Here is a 15474-nt window from a genome sequence, read left to right as displayed (position 1 = left end):
TTAAAATTGTAATTTTAGAACTATGATTTTTTTTAACTAACTTTTTCATTTTTTCCTTTAAAGAGTGGACCACATCAAATTTGAAAGATGGTAAAAATAGACAACTAAAATAATACAGGATCTCACTGACTTTCCCAAGTTGCTTTCCATCCAAAGAAGTGATGATAGCTTTATTAGTCTACATGATATGATTTAATATTTTGTTGTATGATTTAAAGGGAAAGTAGTCAAAAATAACAAGGTGGAAAATAAATTGAAGGACAAGCTAACAACCTTGATTATAATTGCTAAATAAACATAATAATCGAAAAGAATAAATACATTAGAGAGAATCACATTGTAATGTACAACTGTGCACTAAGTGCAACAGAACAAGTAGGCATATATACACAATACAGTAACATCCGACTTAACCAGCCCCGTGTCAAGCTCGTGAAAGGACGAGAAGCTTTTACTCACGACCACAGTGTGGCACAAGTCGGCAACATTTTTGAGCATCATTTGTGATCTATTTTAAAGCAGAGATCTGCTGTCTAATACAATGCACGACTAGGCTCATGCTATATTAATAAACAACAGATGATTCATTTTCATTTCTAACTTCATATTTTAATCAAACAGATTTAATTCACAGTCTTTTTTAGTGTAAAACGTGTGATTGTGCATCATTGAGGTTCAGTTCAGTTTGGTAGTTCTTGGCCATTTATATGATTTATTGTGTCATAAATGTCTGACTACACGAAGAAGGAGGAGCTCTGCTTTTGTTGATGAATATATCTATAGAACAGAGGAGCTTTTAGTACATCACTGTTGTCAAAGGCATGATGCAGCTGCATTTATTAAGAGCCTTCTTGAATTCTTGATTTTAAAGCCATTTTTATCCTGTATGTTTCTTTCTAGTTTCCAACAAAGCTTCTACTCAGCAAGCTGCAACTTTTGTTTTCTTTTATACGATCTACTCATAATCAAAGCATTGATTGGGCCATTGTGGCGTATAATTATTTTTTATTGGTCTGTGACATTTGTTTATTCACATTGAACTAAAGCTCAATCTTTATTGCTGAAAGTCTCTTTATATGTCTAAGCACAAATCAAGCAGAGACAACTCTCCCATTCAGTGCCTGGACTACACTGATACCAAACACCATTATGCACGCAACTATCACATATTGTCCATGCTATCAGAATAAGCCTCCGGCAAGGGAGATATTGATGTTATGCATAATTTGGAGTGATAAAAAGAAGATAAGAGCATTTCAGCTGTGTGATACTGTGTTTTTAGCATGCATGGGTTTACTAGACCCTGCAAACAGTGCTGGTAGCACATATGTGCTGTTGTCTCGCAGGCACCGTCTCCTTTGAAAATAGGAAGCTGAGCACCACAAGAGGACTGTCACACTCACTGCAGTGAGCTCATAATTACATTCCTCAAAGGTCACGACCTTCTTTTTTACTACATCATGAAACCATATAAGTTTACATCAGTTGTATCTGTTCTCATGGATTTCACTTAAAACAAATGACTTTCTCTCAAACTCATATTAAACTAATCCGTTGTTTTAAACTCACAACAGCAAGCCTGAAACCAGCCCAGCTATTATTGTAAATCCCAAACAGCCGATAGTGTTGCTCAATTCTGAGCCTCATAAATGACAAGAAAACTAACTGTGCTCCTGGAAGTGGGAGGTGGATGAGGTCGATTTTAATTAGAAGGCAGATCAATTTTTAGTTTTTGTTTCCCTTTCCATTTATCTGGACTATGAATTAAACCTTTAAAAAGTCATATTGCAGATTTTGTTCCTAAACGTCCTAAAAGCAAGAGGGAATGTAAATGTTATACTACATCAGCCTGACATGTAGAGATAAGACCATTTCCTGTGGAGCAGTGGTTCTCACATTTTCAAATGCCCATCCTATATAAGGTATATTTCCAAAGTTTCTCTGCTATAATTATGATAAATCTGCTTAGAAATATGCATGTCTGTAACCCCTTAGGTCCTACTCGCCCCGTTCTGTGCGGACCTCGAACCGCGGTAGCCGGCATGGGAGGCGGACGTGTTAACAAGGACGCTAAAGTCTGCAGTCTTTAGCATCAGTCGCTAGTGCTCCTCTTGAGATCAGGGGAGTGAGGTTTACAAACACAGCTCTTACTAGCTGGGCTCCGTTATAGTTCCTTTAGTGTTGAAAGCTACTATCAGATCTCCTAATTAGACATGTTTATTGTAGTTTCATAGCATGCTAGAAATCTCAATGCTGTCTGATCAGCCTTCCTTGTTTTCTTGATATTTTTTTCACTGTGTAATAATAAGTGTTTCTAAAAATAAAATGTATGTAGCTTTTGCAGTTTTGTTAGTGCTACTTAAAAATGACTGGAAAATCTCACCAAAGCAAATTTAATTTGACTGGTTGCAGGGATGCCACATTAGAGAAAGTATTGTGTCCAAAATGACCTTTAGTTATGGCTGTAGCAGAATTCTCCCACTGACATTTAATAATGTGTGCTTTTTGTTATGCAACATATCAAACTATCAGGCTCATGTTTTCATATTTATATTTAAAATGTACATAATTTACATGAATCAGTGAATCAGTATGACACGATCAATCCGAATCTGAATTGCTTTATATGATGAAAAGTTTTAATTTAGGCTTTTATTCACATATAAACATTGATTTACATACACTCTAGGAAAACTCTGTAAAAATAGAGCCCAATTCAGAAATTTTCCTTATTGATATTTTCATAGGTGTTTTGTATTTTGTATTAGGCATTTCAGTTAGTTGTGTTTTAGGGTTAAACAAAATGTCGGACACAAATGTCCAATGCCTAGTCTTCTCACTCGTCACTCCTTTTATCCTTCCGGAGTTCCTCTGTGGGACTCGAGACTGGTGTGGCCCATTAACACTCACGCCACCGCCCTCGCTCCGTCCCCACGACTCTCAGCCCCTCCCTGCTCGCCACAACCATCAAACATAGAAATTGATCTCATCAAGGTGCTGAAAGTTATTAAAATTGCCTGAAAGAAGACATAATTATGGATTTCTAAGACAGTGCATACATGTTAATGCCTAAGATTAACACATGCAGTGTGATTGGTTGTGATGTGGATTATTATGAAGGGCTGATTTACAGTTGCTTTGGTAGATCAGAACCGGATTACATCTGCAGATTCTGCACTGTAGTGAATTATTCCATATTGAGAGACAGTTGGTGTGTTCATAGATCTTCTAAGCACTGTGCAATGGCTACTTGTGACTGCCTTTATGTAACATGTAATATGTGACAGTCATTTATTCAGACTAGACTACTGGAGAAGATTTAAATCTGCGATTGGAAGAGGAGCAAGAGAGAGTTGGATGCACTCATTTAGCACACACTCACACAAATCTCCAATATTCAATTGTTAAACCTTACAACGTTGCATATTTGTGAAATTATAAAGCACTATTTTTGTAAAAACTTAATGCCTATTATATGTGCACATATTATAGTGTACTTTTTTGTTTTTATTTTCTGATGTAGAGTAAGTTGTCTTAACATTTGCATTGTGTGACTTTTAAACGTGTGGTTCCCCTACCATATATGTAACAAACGTACTGCTCATATTGCCACAGTGTGGTTGCATGCAAGGAGAGTTGAGGCGTGAATCATGAATCGGCAAACACCAAAACCCCTCTAGACCTCGGGAATACATAGTGAACCAAACTTTACATAGAGAACAGACAAAAATCTTATCTGAACAGGGTGAATAAATACACAAGATAAATAAGGTATAACAAAGGAACAGGTGTGACTAATAATAAACCAATGGGTAACTAAGGAAACCAGGACTAAACACAGGTAAATAATTAAACTCAAAGAACCAGAAATATAAATGATAATTTACACATATTGCATGTAATGGAAATACAACTCTAAAGCATTAAAACAATTTTATAATTAATACCAAGTACATAAAATAATGCAAAATTCACATTTATATATATATATATATATATATATATATATATATATATATATAAAATAAATATACCTCTCAACAACTCCAAAAGGATATAGGCATAGTTAACACAGGAAATCTATTCACTGGGTGCAAATGAAAGGGCCAGAGACACTCATATGCAAGACAATCAGCAAATCAGCTGTACAGTATACAGTATTTATGCACAGAAAGCTTTACCTTTCTAACTTTACCTTGGTCTACATCAGTTTGGCTGAGATTATATTTCTCAATTGGTATCAAAGTTTTTAAAGCAAAAATTCTCTGATGATCCCATCCAGCCTCCTTCTCCCACCTCCCCTACCAAAGCAAGCCAGTCCTACAGCCCTGCCTCCGCTGGTTCCCTTCAGTCTCTTGGCTTCAACCAACAACTCAGATCTGCCTCCGGTCTTCCAGTCTCCAGCTCCACCTTGGCAAGGGGATCCCCTGGCTCCACTTCCAGCTGCTGAATCCTTCATTTCACCTCGGCCTGTCAAACAGTCGGCTCCACCTGGGGCCATTGTCCTTACGGCTCCACTGGGCTCCCTCATCCCTCCAGCTCTGGCTTGGTCAGTCATTTCTCTGCCATTGCTTTGCCTGTGCCACAGACTTCCGGGCCTTCAGCTGCACTTCGTCCCTCCATCATTTCGGCTCTGTCGGGCTCCGCCTTGGTCCTCGGTCCCACCGGCTCAACCTCAGTCCTCTCGCACCCTGTCTCCCAGTCCACAGAATATTATCATATTTTCCAGAGGAAGACGTTATCCGAACATATCGTTTGCCAAGCCATGTTGCTTGGCAAATATTGGCAAGCAATTTTTAATTGGCTGCAGGAAATAAAAGACGACTTGGAACCCTCAACTACAAGGAGTCACGCAATACCTGGTGCATCAAAACTTCTTGCAACCCTTCATTTTTTGTCCTCTGGCTCTTTTCAATGTACTGTGGCTTCTTTAGCTGGGATTTCACAGTCCGCATTTTCACCTGCGTTATTCGTGGTCCCAACGCTAATTTGCGCTGCTCTTGGTAGATTGTGTTGGTCATTATGTAAATGATTTGACTGTGTCTGTGTTCTTTCATTTGCGCAGTAGATCACACGCAAAATTGCCACTCCCATTGCCACATTTGTGGAATTGCACTCTCTAATTTGCCCCATTTAGTAAATCTGGCCCAAGGTGTGACATCAGTAGCAAACAGCCAATCACATGCTGTGAAATCAAGCATAGCGTCAGTTCTGGCAGGTCATGTTAGTCAAGCTCGCATCAGCTGACTCTCAGCTGATCCACGTCTACCTATAGAAATATGACGCCCATCACAGCATTCATATATAAGCTGCTTCAGTATTATCAACAGCTATCGCGTTTCTCAGGAGCTAATTACCCTCCTCCATCACCAGCTTCTCCTCTCATCCAGTCAGGATTTGGCATTCTGATTCCCCTTTGAATCAGACTAAATTCTCGAATTATGCTGTACATTACAATTTTGAATTAATGATATCTGTAATATATTAATGTTGGTTCTGTTCTGTTTACCCTAAGAGTGGTTATTGCTGCTCTCCCTGCTCTTATCCATGCTAGGCTGCATGGATGCGCAGGGAGTTCTTGCCCAGAACAGAATCATACCGCCAATCCAAACTGTACGCTAATTGTCAATCGTATATGACGATGGTGGTCCTGACAGAAACTGCGATTCACTTCTTGTGAGAGTTTTTCTCTGTTTTTCAGTTCTATCTTCAATTTCCCTTGTATTCCTTGGTTGTTACCTTCATTTATATCATTAAAGAAAACCTGCATTTAGATCCATCTCTCCTGGATTTCTTAGTCTGCCTGCACACATTACAGGTCAGTGCAGGGGTTCACAGCGATTTATGCAACTCTCTATTACTTGCAGCATCATTACTTGGGTTCATAAATCCAGCTACTGCCAGCCAGCCTCATTTGCCCTCCATGATGTAAAGTGTGGGTAAGAGTGTGTGTAGGAGATAAATGGAGATTCTCCTCTCCGACAGGCAAAGGGGTCTGACAACATTTCCATGGATTTAAATGAACACATAACTCTCTGTACTGTCAAGCTATAACCACCTTCTATTCTTCTTAAGTCCATAACGTCAGTTTACTTGGTCTCCATGGAGAGCTGCCCTCAGCATGCCATTTCTCAGCCTTGGAAAAAAAAACACTATCTACATTGCAATTTTTGGCTTTTGCGTAGTTGAGGTAACCATGGATACTACAGCCTTTCTTCCTCAAAAAGTAGGAGATTTCTGTTTGGTTGTACATTGTCTGGATTTCATACATTCATTTGAATGTTTCTGAATCTTAAAGACCATTTAGATGTGGTTGACGAAAAGCATAAATTAATTTTAGCTTTCACCGTCTCTAGGCCCGATATAGTTCAGCTATGAGTAACCCACTTCTAGCCAAAATAACCTTGAATTTGGTTGCATGTCGTTTTTGCCAATATAATTTGCGTGATGTATGATATTCCATCATGTAATTAACGTCAACAGTGATTACAAGGTGTTTGGTTTCATTTCTTTGACATGTTATCTAATTGATGACTTGTCTATTCTTGGGCTATGGTTTAGACATCTATATAAAGATGCCCAAATTTTGCCTTGTTTTAGCCTTTACCTATGGCTGTGTTTGGACGCCTATTAGACGTCTTTTAAATGCAAAATTTATTGCTGGGTAAAAGCAAGATGCCAAAGGCAAATGACCAAAGGAAGGACTCTCACCATCACTGACAACTTGGTAAAAGAATGAAGGAATAGGAAGCACAATCCAACCCTCTGTCCATGTGCCAAGTCACCCTGGCAAGATATTTCACCAGACAACACCATGCATTACCATGGACAGAGGTTGCTTTCATTAAACACTGCTGCATATTCTAAGTTTGAGGCTTCAGTAAGTCTTTATGCTTTTAGCAAAGGCTCACTGATAAACCAAATAAAACAACAAAAAATGAGAGCTTCAAAGATAGATCTTTCTGTTAATTTAGTGGAAAACTTAATGAATATGATTCTTCTTTGTGTTCAAACAGTGAATATATAATTTATATATATATATATATATATATATATATATATATATATTTATTACATCTTACTTTATTTAACTTGCTGCACAAAGGTTGCCCAGTAAAAAAGGAGTGTAAAAACACATGCTAATGAAATGCTGCACAACTACATCCCCAGCGGGTCCCTTAATTTTAGCGCAGTCCCTAACCTTTACTCAGACACATTCTGCTTTCTGTTGTCACACTCTAATGTACTTTCCCTGTTCCTTCTCTTCCATAATGGTGTTGCAGCTGTGGATGGAAAAAGGTATCAAATTTAAATAAAACATGTATATACAGCATGCTGTTCTCATTCAGCACGAATAGTCAATTAGGCTATGCACAGTTTTATAACATCATATTGGTGTATAATATAATCTCGTATAAGACGTCATGCAGAAAACCATCAGCTGAGAAAAGGAAGAAACTTAACAGCTCTAGTCTTTTTTTACTACCTCCATCCACCTTGCTTTTACACAAGGTAGTCATTAGCAAATGCCCTTGTGACGTCTGCACCAAGCAAGAGCTTGTCTTAAAGAAACAGCTTGTCTTTTACCAAAGTTAACTAGGAATATATTGCATTATAATATATAAAAAACAGAGATTCTATAATGTCTATAATTGTTCAGTTTATATCTTGGTTTGGTGACAGAGCTCTGACACTCCCGGTTTGTCATGTGTTTATGTTATAGTCCTGTTTGTTGTGATCACATGGCTTGTCATGTGTTTCCTTGTGTCATGTGCTCTCCTGTGATTGTCTAGCCCCTTGTTACCTGATTATTGATTAAATTGCCCCACCTGCCTTCCCTCGTTACCCTCTTTTGTTTGCTTCCCTATTTAGCCTCCCTGTGTTTGCAGTCCTGTGCTGGTTCGTTGTCTATGTTCCCTCGTGTTTCTTGCTCCTGCTACAGTCCAGTTGGAATTCCTTGATGCCTGTCTTGTTTTTCCCCACAGAGTAGTTTTTGTTTTATTTTTTATTACTTAATAAATACCCATTGTTCGTGCACTTGAGCCCTCGCTCCTTTCCTCCCACCCAGACCGTGACAATGTGCTCACTAAAACAATGCATGTGAAATTTTGTTAATAACATATGCATGTCACTTGAAAACGTTACTGAAATGTTAATGACCTCAACAGGTGGGAATCTGTTTTAAAGTGTATTTCATAATCAGATCAACAAGCTTGAACAAAATGACTCAGCATGACGAGGATGACAAATCAATATTTGCTAAAACCCCTCAAGGCATCACTTGCTGTTCTTCACTAGCAGTGCATTATAATTCCAGATCATCTGGATCTTTCTAGCTGTGCCTTTGCTTGTACAACTGTAAGGTGATTAAGTGACTGCTTGTGAAATGAGTAAGTGGCAGTAATTACTGTTCTTGTCAGAAGGATGAAGAAGTTGCAGTCTGATTATTAAATTATATGGAACGTGGATTCTTTGTTATTAAATCATGTTAAGGTTGCTCAAACGTGGGAGTAAAAGTGACTGAACACTATTTGACTTGCATACATATTTATCAGTAGGCTACATAAAATAGCGTAGTAATCAAATAACCCATTTATCAGGTTCAATGAGAGTCCACATTAAAAATAAGTGGTAAACATCAGTATCCACGTAAAAAAAAAAAAAAAAAGGTTGTGTACACATCTTGATCAAATTATCCCATTTAAATTAGAAGAGGTATAGAAGCATAGAAGAGGTGTGTTAAAATAAATGAAGGAATGAATTGCATTTTAATGTATTTTTGATTAAAATAAATTGACCCAGCGACCAAATTGTTATGCCTCATTTGCCATGTTTAAATGAATCATGCTGATATCTTGATAACACATAAGGATTATGTATTAGTCAGTTAGGAGCTGTTCAAACAGCCGTAGACATTGTTTCGAACACTCTAATGGTGTAAACCTGATTGATCCTCTGTGCAGGCCTCTTTCAAGAACAGGATTTGCAGCCAGGACATTGATCTTCCTCTTCCTCCTGGTCTCTGGAGCAGCTGAGACACCTGCTAGCATGCAGCTGATTGACGGCCTCCAATGCCTGCATGCTCCTTGGAAGGAGTTGCATCATTTATACCTTGAAAGATCAAAGCCTGTAGCTGAGCTTCTCTTCATGGCTCTGTGGCGGTGCCCTGGGTCCTCACACCTTGTGCATTGTGGGACCGGCTCCTGTCATGCTGCATCATTTCAAACCCATATGGGAGCAGACAGATGGTGGGCAGGCTAAACCAACGGGAAGCTGGGTTGCCATGCCAATAACAGCGATGAGTTCCCACTAACAGAGAAGGACAGAGGCACAGTAGCCTACAGAATGAACATTGCATTTTAATACTGCATGTAAAATGTGAATAATATTGCATTAAGAGTGCAACAGTCACCGCCCACTTATTCAGAAGCCTTGCTTCAGTAAATATTCTTCCTTCATTTTCTCCATAGGGTTTAAAAAAAAAAAAAAGTTCAGTATAAGAGCTCCTAAACCAACCCAATCAAATCAACACAATATTACTAACTTTCATTTGAGGCAAAAATAGTATTTGAAAAAGGCCAATGAACTAATTTATAAAGCATTGTGAATGACTTAGCCTAATTCAAATAATTGTACAATATAAAACTACTGATGCAGGCCTATAATCATTATAGTAAGCATAAAACAACATACTTTCAGTTTATTGTAAAATATTCATCATGAACGTATTTTGTTCCTGAATGTGTCAGTGAATGTAAATCAGTGTTTTCGAATTAAGTGAATGATTCAGTGGTTCACTCATAAAGACGGTCACTTGTTTCGTTCCTGAATTAATCAATGGCTGCATCCGAAATCGCATACTCTCTTGAGTACTTATTTTGAAAAAGTAATTACTCCACGACCACTAAAAATGTTTGTTAAATATAGTGAGTGTGTGTAGTATGAATGCAGTTTGGACATACTACATCTGCCATGTTGTCATGTAACCTACCAGCGCCATTTATGTCACTTCACTGCCATTCATAAATCCTCTCCTGTGGCCTCATGGGATAGTAAAGTGTCCATTGTATGCACACTTCAGAATCTCGCCGGTAGTAGTAGGTCATCCGGGTACTTTTTGCCTATACTGTTTTAACAGTACGGTGAATTCGGACATAGGCTACTTCTTTAGTCACATACTGTTTTTGGCCTACTGTATAGTAGGGACGTATGCAATTTCACATGCAGCCGGTCACTTGTTCCATTCCTGAATGAATCAATGTGTTTGAATGAATGGGTTAAGTGAATCACTCCATGACTCACAAAAAAAAGAAAGAAAAAAAAGTCACTTGTCGCCACCTAGTGGCATAACAATGTTACATACAAAGAGTATGTAATAGTTGCCAAATTCTCAACACAAATGCACATGCTGAACCTGCAAACATGGACAAGGCGTGATAAAAACAAACATTAAAAAGTCCCACTCGACCAATCAAATTGAAGGACCGGACTATCTATGGTATAAACAAATATATAAGTAGTTTGAGAGTGTGGGGAGATTCATTCAGTTGTGGGGATTTACAGAAGGTTTTTTTTGCAATAATTTTCTTATAGAAATGGTGACTTCTTAGGCAGGATTATGGGTAGTGTAGTTCTTCACCAGGAATTCACCTATTAATCTTTTAAGCATATATCATCGCTTAACAATCTATATGTTATCGCTAAAAATCTGTTTTACTATGGATTTTTATTCTAAATAAAAAGACTGTTGTTCAATAGTATGTGCACAGTAAACCATTTGTCACAGTTACGCTCTGTTTTGTTTATTTTTCAAAGACTTGGTTTGTTTCTCTCAGTTCCCTGTTCCCTTTGTTCTAGTTTCCCGCCAGTCATCAGTTTCCTGGACATTCATTTACAATCACACCTGTCTGTATTTAGTTCATCCCCATGTCTTTTTAAGTTCCTCAATTCCATTCATTCATTGTCTGGTATTGTTTGTGCTATGCACGCTGTCACGTTGTGTTCGTTACCTTGGATTATCTGTTTTGCCTTATTTAATAAAACTACTCCATTATTTTGAACCACCTCACTTATTTTCATCATCTGGTGACATTAACGTTACAGTAACACTGGGGTCTCTGCCTTTTGCTTTGCATTATGCTTAAGAACACCACTTACCAGCCTGTGAAACACAGGATTATTGCTAAAAAATCAACTATATCCTTCCTGATAAACTTGTCATAGTCACCTTCAGACAACTAAAAGCCTTCTCTGTGCCCTTTTCAGCTATCTTTCCGGCAATAAGATACGATGAACATGGCAGCCCTTAGCTCAGCAGTCTTGCCTCTGCTAATTCATTTCTCCTGTGCTTTCCTAAAGGTACCTCTGCCGCACAGACACTCTCTTGTGATCTTATACTGGCGACACTGTAATGAGTTTGCTATCAGCAGGGCACAACCATAAATTCAGCCTAGACAGAGAAAGAGAGAGGCTCAGGTGTAGTTGTGCACTGCCTTGATTATTCGCAGAACGGCTGAGGGGTCATCAGCTAAGAGTGTTATTATTGAGACGACTGAAGCGGTGATATTATGAGTTATATGTGACCCTGGATCACAAAACCAGGTCACAAGTCGCACGGGTATATTTATGGCAATAGCCAACAATACATTGTTTGGGTCAAAATGATCGATTTTTCTTTTATGCCAAAAATCATTAGGATATTAAGTAAAGATCATGTTCCATGAAGATATTTTGTAAATTTTCTACCGTATATATATAAAAAAAAATATTTTTGTGAGTGAATGCAGCACAATCTCGAACATAAATGGACAACTTTAAAGGTGATTTTCTCAATGTTTCAATTTTTTTACACCCTCAGATTCCAGATTTTCAAAAAGTTGTATCTCGGCCAAATATAGTCCTATCCTAACAAACCATACATCAATGTAAAGCTTATTCATATAATTCATAAAAATTTACCCACGTGACTGGTTTTGTGGTCCAGGGTCACATATATGATATATGCGATTCTAAGTCATATCTGTGTAAACTCTACCTAAGAGCTCTTTCAATGATTTGATGCCAGTAATCTTGCAAATCCTGCAAATCCAGTGATTAGCTTGTATTGTATCTACCTGGTACCTTGTTAACATGACTTTGATAAGCAGAACCTACGTGATCTTACTCTTAGTTGTCAATATTTACAGGCTGCAAACATTTTTAATTGCACCATCCTTCAAAGACAGCCTCTTTGCAGAAGATACAAGCCAATCTGCGATGTGTTACCGGACACAAACACTAAAACACTATCAGAAACACAAATGGCACTAAAATAATACATATTAACTCTAACTTATAAATAGAACATAAAACACATAACAAAAAAGAAAAATATATATTTAAAATAAAATCTAAACAAAAGAGAAGGTTCACACATGGAATTTTGGAAATGCCGTTTCTCCAAAAATTATAAGGAAATTATTTTACTTATTAGAAATACAATTAAATGTTTTGCCTTTAAAAAATATATGAATTCCATCAAAATAATTGATCATTTTTACTTCTGAAAAATATGTTCTACAGTATTTTACAGTTATGCATTATCTTGAATATAGTTTTTTATACTGATAGATTAAGATAATTAAAATACCCAATTGACAGTTTTTATATATTGCATTTTTTTAAAAGTGCAACTGACAGTGTATTTAATATATGAATTATAAATTGCTGTAGTTATGCAGCTATTTGCCAGTAACTTACTGTAGATTTAAATTTATGTTATTTACTGGCAACAGTTTGTTCAAAGTTAAATGAACATTAAACATTAACAAGTCTTTGTCTTTACAAAATAAAACTATAAAATAACAATCTAATGCAAAGCATTCTGGGAACCAGAAATCTTCATCAACCTTTTTCTGTTTTTTTTTCCTTCAGATTTTGGTTCCCAGAATGCTTTGCATGAGGCTGTTATTTTAGTTTTATTCTGTAAAGATAAAGACTTGTTAATGTCTAATGTTCATTTAACTTTGAGCAAACTGTTGCCAGTAAATAACATAAATTTAAATCTACAGTAAGTTACTGGCAAGCAGCTGCCAGTAATACTGTAATTTCTACAGATTTTTTTTGCAGTGTACTACACAATGAGAAAATGAGAAACAATGAGAAACAGAAAGAAAAACATTTCTTTCTGTTTCTCTCCTTATTATGTATACTCAAAACTGAATACTGATGAGGCTGTCTTTTCATAGTATGACAAAAGGCGAAGAAAGATGCCTTGAGACACAGAATAAAAGCTGAGTCACATCTCAGCACACAAGCGCTATAGAGACCAAGAAGAATATAGATAAGATAACCAAAGAATAAAATGTCAGCTGCCAGCAGTGTTTTGCACTGTAATGACAGACTGAGAAAATAGTGCTTATCAAAACATTTTTGCTCTTTTTCAGGAATGCAATTGCTCCAGTAATATAGTTCACAAAATGACAAGCCCGTCAGTCACTTTAAAGTTGTAGGATGCACACAAGCAAGATTTAAAGCAATAAAAGTTTCTCTCTGAGGGAAACAAGTGGATTTACAGCTACAATAATGCTATTCAGCTGACTAACAAGCCTGGTCTTGTATAGGTTGCTCCCATGGCTCAAACAACAAATATGTGCATTTTACTCATGATCCTATGGTGTCTTCATTCAGTGTGCTATAGGGTACAGTACAAGTTCATTGAACATGCCTTTTTTTTGTCATGTTTGATTAAATAGCCCACAACATCAGCCGCCAGTCACACTAATGTGGAAATCAATGGCATACATGTCTCACTTAATCCCTTACTTTGCTATTGTGCACTTCCGTTGTCAGCTAATTAAATAAATGGGGCAGGAGCAACAGCGGTAAATCAGGTGCACATTTGAACTTTGACCTTGAGCATGCCACTCTTGAGCTTTGACCACTTTTTTTTTGTGGCCTATTTTTTCTAACATACATTCCATTAAACATTCTTTATATTATGAATTAATTAATTAATTAATTATTATTATTATTATTATCATTACGTGCACATCTTGCAATAACCCTTTCATGCATGAATTATGATAACCTCAGTCAGGATTTTTTTCCTATGTGTTTTTATTGCTCTTGAAAAACTATGATGCATGAAAAACAAGATTTGATTTTTATTTTATTTTTTTACAAATTTTTCAAAGAGATCTTCAGATGTCCACTTGAGTGGACAGCATGTGGTTATGGTTTAAACTGAATATATACTGTATTAAATATAAGCCAATAATCAAACAGATAAAGTATGTGAATTTAACAAGCTAATCAATACAATTATATCAAATCATGTGAAAACTATAAAATATACACAAAAAATATAAATGCGAAATATTGCAAAGGCTTCATACAACTTAATACAAGTTGCACATCGGATTACTTTTTTATGTTGAGTAAAAAAATGCATTACAAATAACATGCATTACGTAATCAGATTACTTTTTGATGTTATGAGTAAAGAAACGCATTAAAAGTAACATGCATTACCTAATCAGATTACTTTTTGATCTAACAATTAATTACAAGTAATGTGCATTACGTAATCAGATTACTTTTTGATGTTACGAGTAAAGAAACGCATTACAAGTAACATGCATTACGTAATCAGATTACTTTTTGATGTTACGAGTAAAGAAACGCATTACAATAACGTGCATTACGTAATCAGATTACTTTTTGATGTTATGAGTAAAAAAACGCATTACAATATTGTGCATTATGAAATCAGATTACTTTTTGATCTAAAAAGTAAAGTAATGCATTACAAGTGTCATACATTATGTAATCACATGACTTTTTTCGATGTCAATGAAAATTACATTCTAATAATACAAATACATTTATTTACAGTAAAAAAGTCACTGCAGATTAAGTTTTTAAGTTTTAAGTTTCAAAAACAATATTCACATTATAATTATGAATTGTAGCTGAAATATAGCCATTGATGCATGACGTCCACTACAGTGGACATGTGATTAATCAGAGTTTTCTCTCAATCTAAAATCAAAACTTGGAAAAATTTACTGTGATATGACTCATTAGATATTGCTTGATGCTGCAATATTTTTTACCTACAAGAATCTTCTAGGATAGAAGGAATGGGTGGATATTCCAGAGCAACTTGGCATGTCTGACTGACCCTTGGCCATCTTGGTTTGGAGGGGGAAAAAATCGAAATACAACGGCTTGCCACTTGGTTGCAATTTATAGGATGATGCACCAGGGTCCAATGAAGAGGTTGATGTGCAACTTTGCCATAAAACCCCATGCAAATTCAAGAAAATGCTTTTTTAATAGCTGTCCACTGTAACCACTATGCGTGAAAGGGATAATACTTAACCTGGGGGAATGAATGAATATAGATAGATAGATAGATAGATAGATAGATAGATAGATAGATAGATAGATAGATAGATAGATAGATAGATAGATAGATAGAGCCTATCAGCA

Source organism: Abramis brama, assembly GCF_963993115.1.
Source record: "Abramis brama genome assembly, chromosome: 16".
NCBI classification, from domain to species: Eukaryota; Metazoa; Chordata; class Actinopteri; order Cypriniformes; family Leuciscidae; genus Abramis; species Abramis brama.
The sequence above is the reverse complement of the archived record's forward strand: the minus strand, read 5'-3'. Positions refer to the sequence as shown.